At 40.4% G+C, this 14,876-nt stretch overlaps 1 long non-coding RNA gene across 1 annotated transcript; it reads left to right on the top strand.

Moving 5' to 3' along the window:
- The first annotated feature begins 2,419 nt into the window (after positions 1-2,419).
- Positions 2,420-14,729, top strand: LOC138113368 (uncharacterized). The gene is made up of 4 exons (XR_011152124.1): positions 2,420-2,522; positions 5,114-5,296; positions 14,257-14,416; positions 14,604-14,729. It is a non-coding gene; the product is annotated as an uncharacterized lncRNA (long non-coding RNA).
- The last annotated feature ends 147 nt before the right edge of the window (positions 14,730-14,876 follow it).

A 14,876-nucleotide genomic window follows, 5' to 3' on the forward strand; every position in this document is an offset into this window, starting at 1 on the left:
CCTGAATATCACACTTCTCCTCGCCAAGGACTCCAAATGCTCTCAAGTGTCTGTTGTCATCCCTTCACACTAAAGTGGAATGATCAAGAGATCCAGGGGAGCAGGGGAAGGGGGAATGTAACAGCAGGAGAGGAGTACAACAACTTCAACTGCATTATTACTACTCTTTTTCTATAACCAATAATTATTAGACTCTTAAGATTTCAGTTATACTAAGAATAAATATCTCTTCCCTCTTTTCCAGTCTGTCTGAAAAGCCAGGTGAAAACATTTCAGAAATGAAATGAAAACATTTCAGAAATGTATTTTGCTGCTGGGTTCTTTTCAGTGTTGATGGTCTTTACCCACTGTTTTGGAATTTGCTTGTCAAGTAGAATCCATTGCTTAATTTTGTACTTTATTTGCTGATATAAAAGGGTGGGGAGATTTATTAATTCCTACTGGCCTGCCATTGTATTTCATGCCTATTAAGAAAGGTTTCTGAAATCAAATAACCTATGAAGTTAATCTGGTCATAAGCAAGTGTTTGTTAATTCCTTAATGAAATACTGTGACTACTAATATTAGATACAATTTATACACAGAATTCCTTGTTTAGTTGTACCAGATGCAGGTACCCTCCTCTGTGCTGAGTTCAGAACTGCTAGTATTGTAAACAGTATGAAAGTCATGCCCTTTACCTGACGCTCTTCAACAGTTGGGGTTTTTTTTGGTAGCAGTGAGGCATTTGTCTTTGCTGTGTCTGGTGTGAAGACTCAATGCACCCACTTTTGTTTGAAATGAAATAATGAGAAATGTTTTAAATGTTTATGTACTTAGACACTGTGCAACAGTTCAGTAAGATATGTCTTTCTTCAAGCAAATTGGTTTTATTACTTCAGGAACTGCTTCAAACCTTGAGAAGGTACATTGTTAATAGTAGTATTTGATACTTAAGGTATGAAGTTTTTTACTCTTTGTTAAAGCAGGAAGGGTTTTTTTAAGCTTTGATATTAGCCATACTTTTATTTTGAAAGAAACCCCAAGCCCAACAAACACACTTTATTTACTGTTGACAGTTCTCCAAATATTGCACAAATGACGAGAGCATTGTACAGTTTTAACTTTATAACTCCTGCAAAGGAGGAAATATTAAAAATAATCCTTATAAAGGAATATCTTTGTAGTAAGCAGAACATAAATGTCATTTTAAAAATATTTTAAACTTATCTAAAAATGTAAACAGAAATTCAGATAATCATGTGTGAATTACATGTTCATGTTGAAAGAGTAGCCTTTAAGGTTCTACAGCAGTTTTTTGCAATCATATGCACAGCTCAGTGTGTAAATTAACTAAATCATTAAAAAGAAAGGCAAAACACCACATTTCAGCTAAATATCCTGTTCATGAGACAAAACAACTCAGGTAGATGTTGCTATAGGCATAGAAGCACCAAATAATTAAAAGTAGAAAGCAGATGAGAAAAAAAAGAAACAGCACACCTGAAATATGGGTCTGTTCATTAAAGTGCTTTACAGTACACATAATATATTCTGAAGTTTAGCAGTGCTCTTAGTACCCTGATAAACTAGGGTGAGTTTTCTTTTGTATCTCAACCCATAAAACTGTAATTTAGCCTTCGGTCCCATAAGACAGAAGGGTTCAACAGTTCTTTCTGAAAAACAGTATCATACTCGTGGAAAATACTAAAGGACATACATGAGCTCAGCTGCTCTTACTCATAGCAGAAACAATCTAAGAAATGTGATTTCCATACAGCTCTGTCAGCAGGAGTCCTTTCTGTCCTGGGTCAACAGGGGTGACAGAAGTTAGGAATCACACCTATTAAAATCATTGTTTTAGCTGTTAAGACAGCCAACAAGATGTGAACTGTGGGCTAAGTGCTGGTATTGGGCACTCTGGGAGATGGTAGGAACTATCCTGGAATTCCTCTACGAGAAAAAGAAACACAGTTGCTGTATATCCTTTAGTCTTTAACCTCAGGTTCTAGGAGAACAGTTCTGTAGTACTGAAGTGTACTGTACTGGCAGATCTTTTAACATCAAACTGTAAAATAACCTCTTAGAGATAAACATTATTTCACTCCTCCCTTCTGGTAGGGTTTGAATACTTATGCATGGATGCAGCACTGCCTGTGTAGATCTGGGGGAGGAATATCTGATTGTTTATTTTTAAATGTGTTACAATTTGCTAGAATTATTCAGCCTCATTTGGTAGCCCTTTGTTAGTACCATGCAGAGTATGCTGTGGGATGCAAATCACAGTTATGTCCTAGGTGCTATACAGACAAGTAAGGAGACAAAGGGTTCTTGCCCCAAAAGCTTACCCCCTCATGCACTCTTGTGGAAGTGCATTGGGATCTGATTTCACACTGCATGACAAAGTGTTTCCTTTTGTTATTTTATCTGTCAGGTATTATGTCAGCTGGAGGGAGCTAATCGCCCCATAAACAAAGCAAGGCAGCTTCCTTTGTGTGCAGATCGAGTCCTTCAAGATATTTGTTTATCTGCAGTGATCACTTGTAAGCACAGCTTCCATTTATATAGTGTCCTTCAGAGCAATGTCACTATGAACATAATGAATGTACTTAGAAGTATTTAAAGATTCCATAAATATATATTTAATTGCAACTGCCTTGAACAGTGATGTAAGATAGGCCTTTTGTGTGGAGGAAGAATGGATGGGTAGTGGACCATTTTTCAGATCCAAGTATTTCTGCTTTGCATGAATGACCAGTTCATATAAAGAACTTTTTTTCCCCTCTCCATTGATTCAATCAGTTTGGGTATTTTTATCTTTGTTTTTAATATATTGCAGTTTTATTGTTCACCACCCCATATTTAATTTTGTGGTGGATCAACTGTTTTGACAAATATTTGCACTATTACCTAAAAAATTAATTATAAAAAATTAATTTGGCTCTCAGCAGGGTTAACCAAGAGAGAAGAGCCTTCCCATCACAGTCAGTGGCTGAATCCAGCTGGCAAAAATCAATGTGGTTCTGTTTAATCATGATTAATGTTTTCACTTATTTTATAATTTTGCAGGCAATTTTCTTTTTTTTTCAATTTTTCATCCTCTTGGAGGATGATTTGGCAATTGCTACTCATAAACCAGAGAGCTTGGTTCTGTATCATCTGATTGCTTACTGGCAAGAGGATGCAACCAGTAGTGGAATGTGACTGGTCCTTAATTTCCATTTTCTTGAAGTACACAGCTACCAGAATACAGGAGTCACGTTCCCTGGTACAAGGACTGCAAAGCTTGAAATTGTCATCACTGGGACTATTTTATGATTGACACACAGGACTGTTTCTGTTACCCTTCTTTTCATTGAAAAGCATCTCAGGAAAAATTACTCACGTTTCTGTAGTGGCATCCTCATAGATAAGGATGTCTGCCCTCTAAGGGACTGGGGATATTGGTACCAAAAGTTATTCAGAGATAAAAGAACTATTCAGGAATATTTGTCTGTGTGCTTCTGCTTATCATCTGGAAGAAAAAGTTGTCTAAAACCTCAGTTCCAAAGAGCTTGTAATGATAGTAGAAGAGTAATGAAAGGAAGCATAGAGTATAGAAAGAGAAAGAGTGAGGGGGAAACAGTGAAGCCACCACATTATGAAGCAGTTTAGTGGCACTGAGCTTCCTAGTTCTATATATATACACAGCTGGTGTTACAGTAATTTGCTGATTGCTTGGGGTTCTACTTCTGTATACATGAGTCTCTATATATCTATATGCATACAGACATGATACTCATATATTACATTAAAAGATCGTTAAGTTTGAAAATTAAAATGCCTGAACTCAAAACCTATCTGGTATAGTCTTTAATTTTGTGATTTCCCAGTGTTTTTCTTGGGACTCTTAACTTTTCAGAGTATAGGAGGGGTGAATCCTGCTACTTGCACAATTATTTAATATTTTGATTTATTGAATTATTAAAATATTACCTCAGGCTTTATTGATTACAACCTCTGATTTATCTTCTAGCTGCTACACCAGTTCAGAAAGAAGTCCTAATTAAAATATTCCCCTAGCTGTATATCAAGAGGACATGATCTGTACCCTAAAAAAATAATGTGACATGTTGAAATAGAAAGCTATATTGCAAATATGGTCAAAATAGAACCAGATTGAAATTGAGGCCCTAGATTGATGTAAGTTTTTTCAGCTGAAAGATATTTTTTAGCATGAGCAAAATTCTATGCTCTTACCAGGTATTTTTCCTGGAAATGGAAGATGCCTTTTGGTAAAGCTTTAAAAGTAAATCAGTCTGTCTGTCCTTTCCTATGTGCAGAAAGCTTCTCCCCAAACAGATAATGTCAGACAAAATTATAATCAATCAAAAGTCACATTTTTTAAATGGCAAGTATGCAAAACCATTACTAGAATGGCATTACCTTATCCTACAATTAAAATACATACCTGCATGTGTAGGATAGAATAAAACATAGATTTTAACATTATGGCTTAGCTTGAGTAAGAGTGTCTTTTACAGAAATCACCCCAAAGACGTGTTGCATTTTTTTTCTGCTCCACCAAAGCATTCTATGTGTGTTAAAGAAAAATCATTCTAGAAAGTTCTTGAAAATTCTAGGATTTATTTTTTATTCCAAGACTTGAAAAGAGGGAGGAATTACACCCAATATTTTACACTTTAAAGTTTAAAAGTCCAGAAGTCCATAAAGCATGATATCTTGATGCTGGTCTTTAACAGTTTTCATAACATTCAAGTTGATCCAGATTTTGAGTTTCCAGAACTCAACCACTTGAATTGTATTTGGCACATATGTAAGTATGTCTTCAGCAAATATATTAAAGGAACATTAAAGTTTCAAATTCACGCACTCAGATATTGGGCAATAGTAAAATTAAGGTTGTCTGTTTGACCTTATTGCCTTACCCTGTGGATTAATTTTTATAAATTATGGTCATGTAACAATGAATCAGTAATACAGTAGGTATTAGTAAATATAGTAATACATATGCACATATTTGAACAAAGTCAAGGTACAGGAGGTGCAGAATTTAATTTGTTTGTCATCTTCTCTGTTTAGCCAGGACTTCAGGTCAAAGAAAGTAATGCTGTGTCATTTCTGTTTCTTGGAGGTGATGATGAGATTTGTAGCTCATTAAAGAAAATGGTTTGTTTTCTGGAGCGCTGCAGTAGTCTTGAAATGTTATCACAGAGCATAAATGTCTGGGCGTCTAATCCAAACCTCACCTAACTTGGAAGCTTTTTGGAAGAAGTTTATGAAGCTGAGCTTTCTTACACAGGTGCTCACAAATAAGGTAAATTAGCCCTGATTTTTTCCCCTCATTTTCATCTCTTTCCTATAGTGCACATATGCTTTCTCTAAAAATAAAAACATAATGGTGCATTCTGCAGTATGTCAGTTTATAACATTAGTGTTTTCAGATATAGTTTGCCATACATTATTAGCCAAATGTTTATATCATGATGCCTCCAGAAACATATGAAAGTATTCTTGGTTGTTGTCTTAATGCTTCATCTTGAAAAAAAACTATTTAGGCTTTATATTCTGGCCCAAGAAGCTGCGTCCATGCTGTTGCTGTTTTATGGCATGCTGTCAGCACGGATAACTGCCAGAACCTGGTAAAGCAACTTTTCATTACCTTCACTCTGGGCACATAAGAACCAGTGCTGGTTTTCTCAGCCAAAGCCACTAAGACCCAATCTGTAGCCTTCAGTACAGGAGTACTGTCCTACCAAAGCAGAAAAGCAGTTTATAGGAGATAATAAAGAAAAAGAGGTTCTAAGCACTGTTTAGAACAGTATATGACACTGTTTATGTGCTATTCCCACTCTAATATTGCTTTATGGAAAGCTGTACAAAACCTCCTAAGATTGGAACTGCAGAATTTTTTTTCTGTTTCCATCTACATAAGCTGATGTTATAGCTATTGATTTCTTCCTTTTTATCTAATGTTCTGTAGAGGTCTTAACTGTGATTACAGAGAGAAAGTGGAAGCATATTTTAAGTGGTAAGATGGTATTTCATATAGATTAGTTATTATTTTTATTATGATATGTGCACCAGTATTACAATTAAGATGACAATCTAATTTAGCAAGCAGTATATTGAAGCACTTTGTTTAGTGTTCCATCCCCTCATGGTACAGCTGTACCTTCATTCCCCCTTAAGTTTTTAAATATTTCATCTTTTTTACTGAAAATTCATCTCTTTTTTGTTGTTGAGAGATGACTTTCTTGATTATGAAATTTTGTGTTTGGTCTTTTTTTTTCTCTAATAAGGTTGACCAGAAAAACAGCCTGCTTTTCAATTTGGAATATACAGTTACTGTGGGGAAGGAATGGCTCTATCATAGGTATTTGTTGTGATAGGGCATTATTTCTTGTCAGCATCTGTTGCATGTATCATTTCATCAGTCTAAGAGTAATTTTATATGGCTAGTGATGGCTACAGTGTTGAGAGTCAAAAGGTAAAATGGTTTGAAACACTTTGAGATTTTCCTAGTTTGTTGGGTTTTTTTATTTAAACAGATTATGTGATTTTGGAAATCACCTGCTGAAATGTAGATTTTTCATGTCTGTTTTTAGTAAAATTATAATGTACTTAGCTAATGAAAGTCAGATTAAAATTTTTATTTTTGATAGACCTTATTTTTTCTTTTTAAGAATTTAAGATGACTTCTTTCTTTCTTTCTCTCTCATACACTACCCTAAGAGAGGAGAGGTGAAGGAGCAATGGGAAACAGGAATTTTCCTCTTCTTTCCCTGAAGTAGTACAGTACAGAGCGGCCTTATTTTTTTTATTAAGGACGGTACTGAAGAATTCAGAGTTTTCATGGCTGAATTGTAATTTACTGTTTTAGAAAGCCCAAAAGTAAGATCAGTCTGATTATGTTTCTAAGCCAAATTTAATGCAGATCCCCTCTTTAGAACATTTGAAAATGCTTTTCATGTCAAAATCATCAAATGTAACCCACATACAAGGTGAAATGCTGTTTTTGAAAGTCAATAAAATTTACCCAAAGGATTTCACTTAGGTTCCTCTCAGTGGATGAAAGCATTGTGCTGGTTTGGACAAATTTGGAGGAAAAATACCCTGTGATAGAAGGCAGGTTACAACCACCCTCCCCCACCAGGTTCGGGAAAAAAGAAATTTTCCTTGGAGGAAAGTGAAAGAGATAAAAAACTATTTATTTAACAAACACAGGGGAAATGGATAATAATGTAAATAATAAAACCTCTCGCTGTGGAGAGAAACCTGGGAGAATTTCAGTCCTTCTATAGATGTGGTCTCCCTCCTCCTCCTCGGAGCTGGGTCATGGGCCCACCTCCAGGGCCTCGGTGGAAAATTCTCCTGATGTGTTCTGATGTAGAAACAGTCGAGAAGAGAAGAAGGGAAAATCTGAAGTCCCAGGAAAACAAAGTTCAACTCTCTGTCTCCCTCCGGAGAAGAGGAGCCGAAAGCTGGCTGAAAAGCAAGAAGGGTGCTTCCTCATTAGCCCTACTCTTGGGGACATGAGCATCTACATGGTGGACTTTCACAACCAGCTTTCTTACTCAGGCAGTGATGTCTTTCCACTCTTCAGCAGCCCAGATTGGTTTTCCCCTACGCTGCCAATTAGCCTTTTCCCACTTTTCCATCCATTGTCATAGAGCATTGGCTACTATCCATGAATCATTGTAGTGGTATAGCTTTGGCCACTTCTCTCTTTCAGCAATGTCCAGGGCTAGTTGAACGTCTTTGAGTTTGGCAAGTTGGCTTGATCCACCTTCTCCTTCGGTAGCTTTTGCAACCCGTCGTGTGGGACTCCAGGCAGCTGCTTTCCACTTTTGTTTCATCTCTACGATGCAACAGGAACCTGTGGAAATACTCACAGCTTTTTTTACTGGCTAGGCTCAAGGTTCAATGCCTTAGAAAGCCTTGGGCAGCCTAGAGAGGTAGCACGGGCAATCCAGCATTTCAGTAGCTCTAAAAGCAGCAAATAGTAGCTGCAAAGCTGATACCACCAGTAGAAGCAAAGAGGGAGAAATATAGTCTTCAGCTTGCCTAATTCCTGCAATTAGAAGCTTTCAAACAGAGACAAAAACACACAGATGCTTGCAGAAGGATTGCAAATCCAAAGAGGGTGGGCTCCTTGTCGGGCCCTTCTTTTATTCGGAGAAAGGGAAAGGGGAGGACTGGGGGCGGACCTGGGGTGACCAGCCAATCAGACACTGCTAAAGAGTTTGAGTTACATTTGGTTTTGCCCATGCTTGGAACAAAGGAGTTCAGGAGCATATGGCAGAGGCAAGTCCTGGCTTGTCTTGGGGAGGGGGAAGGGAAGCTTGGAACAGGCAGCAACAGGAACCGTCAGTGAAAAGAGCGTAGTGTGTGTCTTCTGATGGCAGTTGGTTGTACGGTGGAGCTTCTTCAGCACGTGTCACTTTTTCTTGTTCTTCTTCGTCACTGAGACCAAAGTTTTCACCTTCAGGCCAGTTTGTGATTATTTCCAAAATCCCAGGGCGATTCAGTTTTCCGATATGGGCACGCTGTGTTATGAGGGCAATCCACTTGCTCCATGTGGCATTGGTGGCATGGTGGGTAGAGGGAACCTCTGCTTTGACCATCCACCCCATCACCGGTAGTCAGGGTGCCAGGAGGAGTTGTGCTTCAGTGCCAGTGACCTCTGAGGTGGCTTGGATTCCTTCATAGGCTGCCAAGATTTCCTTCTCTGTTGGGGTGTCGTTGGCTTCAGACCCTCTGTAGCTTCAACTCCAGAATCCTAGTGGTCAACCTCGAGTCTCACCAGACACATTCTGCCAAAGGCTCCAGGACAGACCATGGCTCCCAGCTGCAGAGTAGAGCACGTTCTTCACCTCTGGTCCTGTCCTGACTGGGCCAAGGGCTACCGCATGAGCGATCTCCTGCTTGATCTGGGCAAAGGCTTGTTGCTGTTCAGGGCCCCAGTGGAAATTGTTCTTTTTGTGGGTAACCAGGTAAAGAGGACTCACAATCTAGCTGTACTCAGGAATATGCATCCTCCAAAAGCCTATGGCACCCAGGAAAGCTTGCATCTCCTTGTTGGTTGGTGGAGACATTGCAGTGATCTTATTGATGACCTCGGCGGTAATCTGACGCCATCCATCTTGCCACTTTACTCCCAGGAACTGGATCTCTCTAGCAGGTCCTTTGACTTTGCTCTTCTTGATAGCAAAACCGGCTTCCAGGAGAATCTGGATGATCTTCTCTCCTTTCTCAAACACTTCTGTTGCTGTGTTCCCCCCTACAATGATGTTATCAATGTACTGCAGATGTTCTGGAGCCTCACCCTTTTCTAGTGCAGTCTGGATCAGTCCATGGCAAATGGTGGGACTCTGCTTCCACCCCTGGGGCAGTCGGTTCCTGGTATACTGCACGCCCCTCCAGGTGAAGGCAAACTGAGGCCTGCACTATGCTGCCAGAGGAATGGAGAAAAATGCATTGGCAATGTCAATAGTGGCGTACCACTTCGCTGCTTTGGACTCCAGCTCGTACTGGAGCTCCAACATGTCCGGCACAGCAGCGCTCAGCGGTGGAGTCACTTCATTCAAGGCATGATAGTCCACAGTCAATCTCCATTCTCCTCCAGACTTGCACACAGGCCAAATGGGACTATTGAAGGGTGAGTGGGTCTTGCTGAGCACACCCTGGCTCTCCAGCTCATGGATCATCTTGTGGATGGGAATCACAGCATCTCGGGTTGTCCGCTACTGTCGGTGGTGCACTGTCAAAGTGGCAATTGGTACTCTCTGTTCTTCCACCTTCAGAAGGCCGACTGCAGACGGGTTCTCTGATAACCCAGGCAAAGTGTTCAATTGCTTAATGCCCTCTGTCTCCACAGCAGCTATTCCAAAAGCCCACTTGAGTCCTTTTGGGTCTCTGAAATACCCGCTTTGGAGGAAGTCTATGCCCAAAATGCACGGGGCCTCTGGACCAGTCACAATAAGATGTTTCTTCCACTCATTTCCGGTCAGGCTCACCTCAGCTTCCACCAGGGTCAAATCTTGTGATCCACCTGTTACACCAGCAATAGAAACAGATTCTGCCCCCACATGTTGCGATGGAATTATTGTGCACTGTACACCAGTATCAACCAAGGCATCATATTTTTGTGTTTCTGATGTACCAGGCCAATGAATCCACACAGTCCAAAAACCATGGTTTTCCCTGACCTCTACCTGGCTAGAGGCAGGGCCCCTCTAGTCCTGGTTATCCTTCTTTCCCTGGGCATACGTCTTAGAAGTTCCTTCAAGGGGATCGGACATGTCATCATCTTTTCCATCATTTCTGGCAGTTTGGCTATGGGCAACTGGAGCTACTTCCTTTTTGGTGGAAATTCCTTTCTGAGTCTTGTGCTCCTTCAATTCACATACTCGTGCTGCCAGAGCAGAAGTGGGTTGTCCTTCCCACCTCCTCATGTTTTCCCCACTGTCACACAGGAAATACCACAGCTCACTTCGTGGGATGTACCTTCTCTCTTTCTCTGAGGGACATCTGCAGAATCTCTGATCTGTACTGACGAGATTTGAAGAAGGCCCTCTTTAATCTCCTTCTTGAGTTCCTGGTGATTCTTCTCCATCTTATCTTTTACTTTCTGCAGATGTGTTTCCACAGCTGCGATTCTTGCATATGTTGGGCCATGCATGGCATCTGCATATGCTCGGAGCTTCGTCGCCACATCCTGCGCAGTCTCATTCCCACCATGATCCAGTTTCATCATTGCTAAAGCAGAAGTATATTCTTGTGGCCCAAGTAGTATGAGTTTTCGCCACATCACTGGATTAGCTCTGACCCTGTCTGGACTCCTCAATCCTAGGTCATTTGTGTAGACAATCTCTACCACCGCTAGTTCTCTCAGACGCTGGATCCCTTGTTCTATGGTCTTCCACTGGGTTTGCTGCATTTAGAAATTGTCTGTGCACAGATATCTTTCATTCACGCCTGTCAAAACCCATGTCCAGAGACTGACAGAGTCAGCCCTCCTTATTATTGCTTGGTCGATAGCTGGATCACGTGACAGGGATCCCAAATGCCTCGCTTCAGCACCGTTCAGCATTATATCATCACCTGCAGCATCCCAAATATGGACCATCCAACTTATTATGGATTCATCAGACCGTCGGGTGTAGTTCTTTCTTAGGCTGTGAAGGTCCTGTATGGACATGGACTCAGTAATGGTTTCTGTGCCTGATTCAGTGGTGGCTTTGAGGTTCCTTCCCCTGCATCATCATCATCTTTCACTGGGCAATCAGTTTTGGTTGTGTGCTTTTTTCTTGTGACAGGAGCCACTGTCAATGGCTTAGGCTCTCCATCTGGTTTGGCTGCAGCCTGAGTGACTGGGGTGTCTGCTGATTTATCTTCCTGCCCCTCTACCTTTACCTGCTGCAGTGTGCGATAGGCATATGCCAAGACCCAACATATTGCAATGAGCTTTTTCTCATTAGAATTGTCATTGTATTTCTCTTTCAGGTATTTCCCCACCTCAGCTGGAGTCTGAATTTGTTCAGGGGGGAAATTCCAAGCTATGGGGTCATAGGATTTCTTCAGGGTTTGGCCCATATCCTCCCATTCCGCACATCACTCAGGATTTTCCACATCTGGGTCAGGTGTCTCATCAGTCACCCTGGAAATCTGAGCTCTCATTCTAGACAAGCTGCAAACCACATAGAGGAAGATTACCAGATAAAATACCAGGAAGGTGGTCTCTTTAATATCCAGGGGAAACTGAACATTCTCAAAAGATAATGTATCAAATTTAAAGGGAAGGGAGATGAAAGGCTGGGAAACCCCATCTCCTCCTCTTCTAACAAACTGGGTGCTATTACTAATAAACCCCCAAAACAAGCTACTGAAACTAGGACTGGGATTAGATGGAGAAACCACAACTCATACACACTTTGAACAACTGCCTGTACCTCTGTTAACTTCTTATAAATCATTATCACTGAGCACAGCGAAATAGAAATCCGAATTCGTGCCCTTCCTCTGTAAAATTTACGTATCAGGGAAAGGATCGGAGCAAGTTGTGGATAGGCAAACAGGCCTAGGGACCAGAACAGCATTAGTACCTCAAACAGGCCTAAGGACCAAAAATACATGAGTACATCAAGCCAGAGAGACCTTAGGAACTCAACCAACATGGTGACTACTTTACCCCAACACAAAGTAATTAAATTCAAACCAAAATGTAATTAGTACAGGTTTTTTCACTTTCCTTTGAGCCATGCGTTGGGTGCCACTAGTTTTCTGTGCTGGTTTGGACAAATTTGGAGAAAAATATCCTGTGATAGAAGGCAGGTTACAACCACCCTCCCCCACTGGGTTCGGGAAAAAAGAAATTTTCCTTGGAGGAAAGTGAAAGAGATAAAAACTATTTATTTAACAAACACACAGGAAAAGGGTAATAATGCTAAACAATAAAACCTCTCGCTGTGGAGAGAAACCTGGGAAGATTTCAGAGTCCTTCTGTAGGTGTGGTCTCTCTCCTCCTCCTCCTCCTTGGAGCTGGGTCATGGGCCCACCTCCAGGGCCTTGGTGGAAATTTCTCCTGATGTGTTCTGATGTAGAAACAGTTGAGAAGAGAAGAAGGGAAAATCTGAAGTCCCAGGAAAACAAAGTTCAACTCTCTGTCTCCCTCCGGGGAAAAGGAGCCGAAAGCTGGCTGGAAAGCAAGCAGGGTGCTTCCTCCTCTCTTGCTACCGCAGCAGAGGAGTGTGTATCTGTGTACTTGAACAACTGCTTTGAAAAGTTTGCTTGGTTTTTTTCCTCTCCCCCCTCTCAGGCTCAGTTTAAAGGCACAGAAAGGCACAAAGTTAATTTCTGGGCATAGAGCAGTGATAGGGGATACACATCATAAAGTCACCCTAAGACAAGCATGAAAAGAGACAAAGGCTTTTATCTGTGTTCTTGTCTTCATGTTTTCCTGGTTTTGTGAGTGTACCCAGGGTAGTTAATGTTTTTGCAATTATACCTAACAGCTGGAGGTATACTTGACTGAAGTGACCCAAATCTTTTATAAGTAATTCTGATAATTATCCTGCACTTTGAAAATAAGGCTTGAACTATAATTATTTGTGGGAGGGATATTTCAAGACATGTTGTGTTAAAACAAGGCAGATCCTTAGCATGGTTTAATTGTCCTCCCTGGGCACTGTGTCATTTAAGATAACTAGTGTAGTTCTGCCTGTAGATATGTGTGAAGGAGATAAATGCTTAACAAGAGACAGACAGGGTATTTACACTTTTGGAGTAATCAAGCATTTGCTTTCAGCTAGTCCTTCACCTAGGAGGAGTCCACTTCAGCTGTATAGTCAAAGTGTTACTTAGGTCTCTTTAAAGAGTTTTTGAGGGTGCCCCTGACTCTACAAAGACTCCAAAGGGACTAGCTGATATGCTGCACCTATAAAAACGATTTAAGTAGCTCTAAGTAAGTCTTTGTGCCAATTATGTTAATGAAGTTGCAAAGGGACTGCAAATTTAGAAGTCCTCTAAAATCCAGTGCTGGCCCAGCCATTAAATTGGGCTCTTTAATCTCTCTAATTGGTGCTTTTCAGTATAGAAGAATACATGAACCCTGCTGTGTTCTAAAAGCAGTAGAACATCTTCACTAGCCAATAATAGCCAGTGAAAATATACTTCTCAGACTGCAGGTCTCCTGTAGTAAATAATGAAAAAAGTTTTATTTTACTGCTTCTTGTCAGTGCAGTTTTACTGTTGAACAGTGCTTGGCTGCAGCTGTGCTGGAGATGGGTCAGCTCTGCTCTCCATGACTGTAAGGTCCCTTTCTTAGGCATGGGTAAATATCCTGAAACTTAGGAGTAGCCAGAGGAAGTTATCCTGCTGAGAGAATAGGGGGGTTCAGTACCAGGATTCTTCTCAGGAGCCATCGAGCTTCTCTTAGCAGAATGAGACTTTTACCGACTGATGACTGGTCATTTAAGCTCAGGTAGCAAAACTTAGAAAGCCTAGAGGATAACTTGAAGATATTTAAACTTAGAATAACAACTTTCCCTCACAGAAATACAACTCTAATGGATGCTAGTTCTTTTTAAACCAATAAAGACCAGCTCCTTGGCTGCAGTAAATCTGTATAGGCTCACCAAAATGCATGAGGCTTTTTAGCAGCTAAGGAGGTACTATTCATTTAATATTTCATTTACAGAAAACCTCTAAGGTTGCTACTTTCTACAGGTTTTATCTCAGTCTCACTTTCAGCTGCTAAATGCATTCTCTCCACAGTGTGACTTCTGTAGTGGTATGACATCTCCCATCCTTTTGCCCTGTAAGGAGAAGGGTGTAAGACTCAGTGAGTTCCAGCCTTATCTCATCTCTGATTACTTCAACACTAAGCTTTTGGCTGAAGTTCTGAAGAACTCTTCTACTTCAATTTTTTTTCCAGGTAATTTACATTTTTCTATAATATTTTATTACCCATGGCTGTTAGTTTTCCAGAACAAGTTTAGAGGGTGTCATCCTTATGATTTGTTTACAAACCCCAAAACAATATAATAGGGCTTGTGCTTCAGATAAATAATTATGCAATATAATCTCATTTTTTCCTTAACATTCATCCTCACTACTGGCAGAAGAAAAAAAGTCACTCACTAAGAGAAGAGAATGCAAAGCTTATGAATCCATTAGAGGAAGGCTCTGCTCTTCTGTGTCTGTCCCATACTAAGCAGAATCTCAGTTGTGGAATATCCAAAGAGATTTACCCCATATGGTATGTCATTTATGTATGTTGACTTTACATAATATTCTCTCTGGGAGTAAAAATTTCCATGTAGTGTTGCTTTTTTCTACTGTTTCATCAAAGCCTTTATTTTAGTCCTATCTATCTGGCCAAAAGGAAGACACTT

The sequence above is a fragment of the Aphelocoma coerulescens genome, chromosome 7, assembly GCF_041296385.1.
Source record: "Aphelocoma coerulescens isolate FSJ_1873_10779 chromosome 7, UR_Acoe_1.0, whole genome shotgun sequence".
Lineage (NCBI taxonomy): Eukaryota > Metazoa > Chordata > Aves > Passeriformes > Corvidae > Aphelocoma > Aphelocoma coerulescens.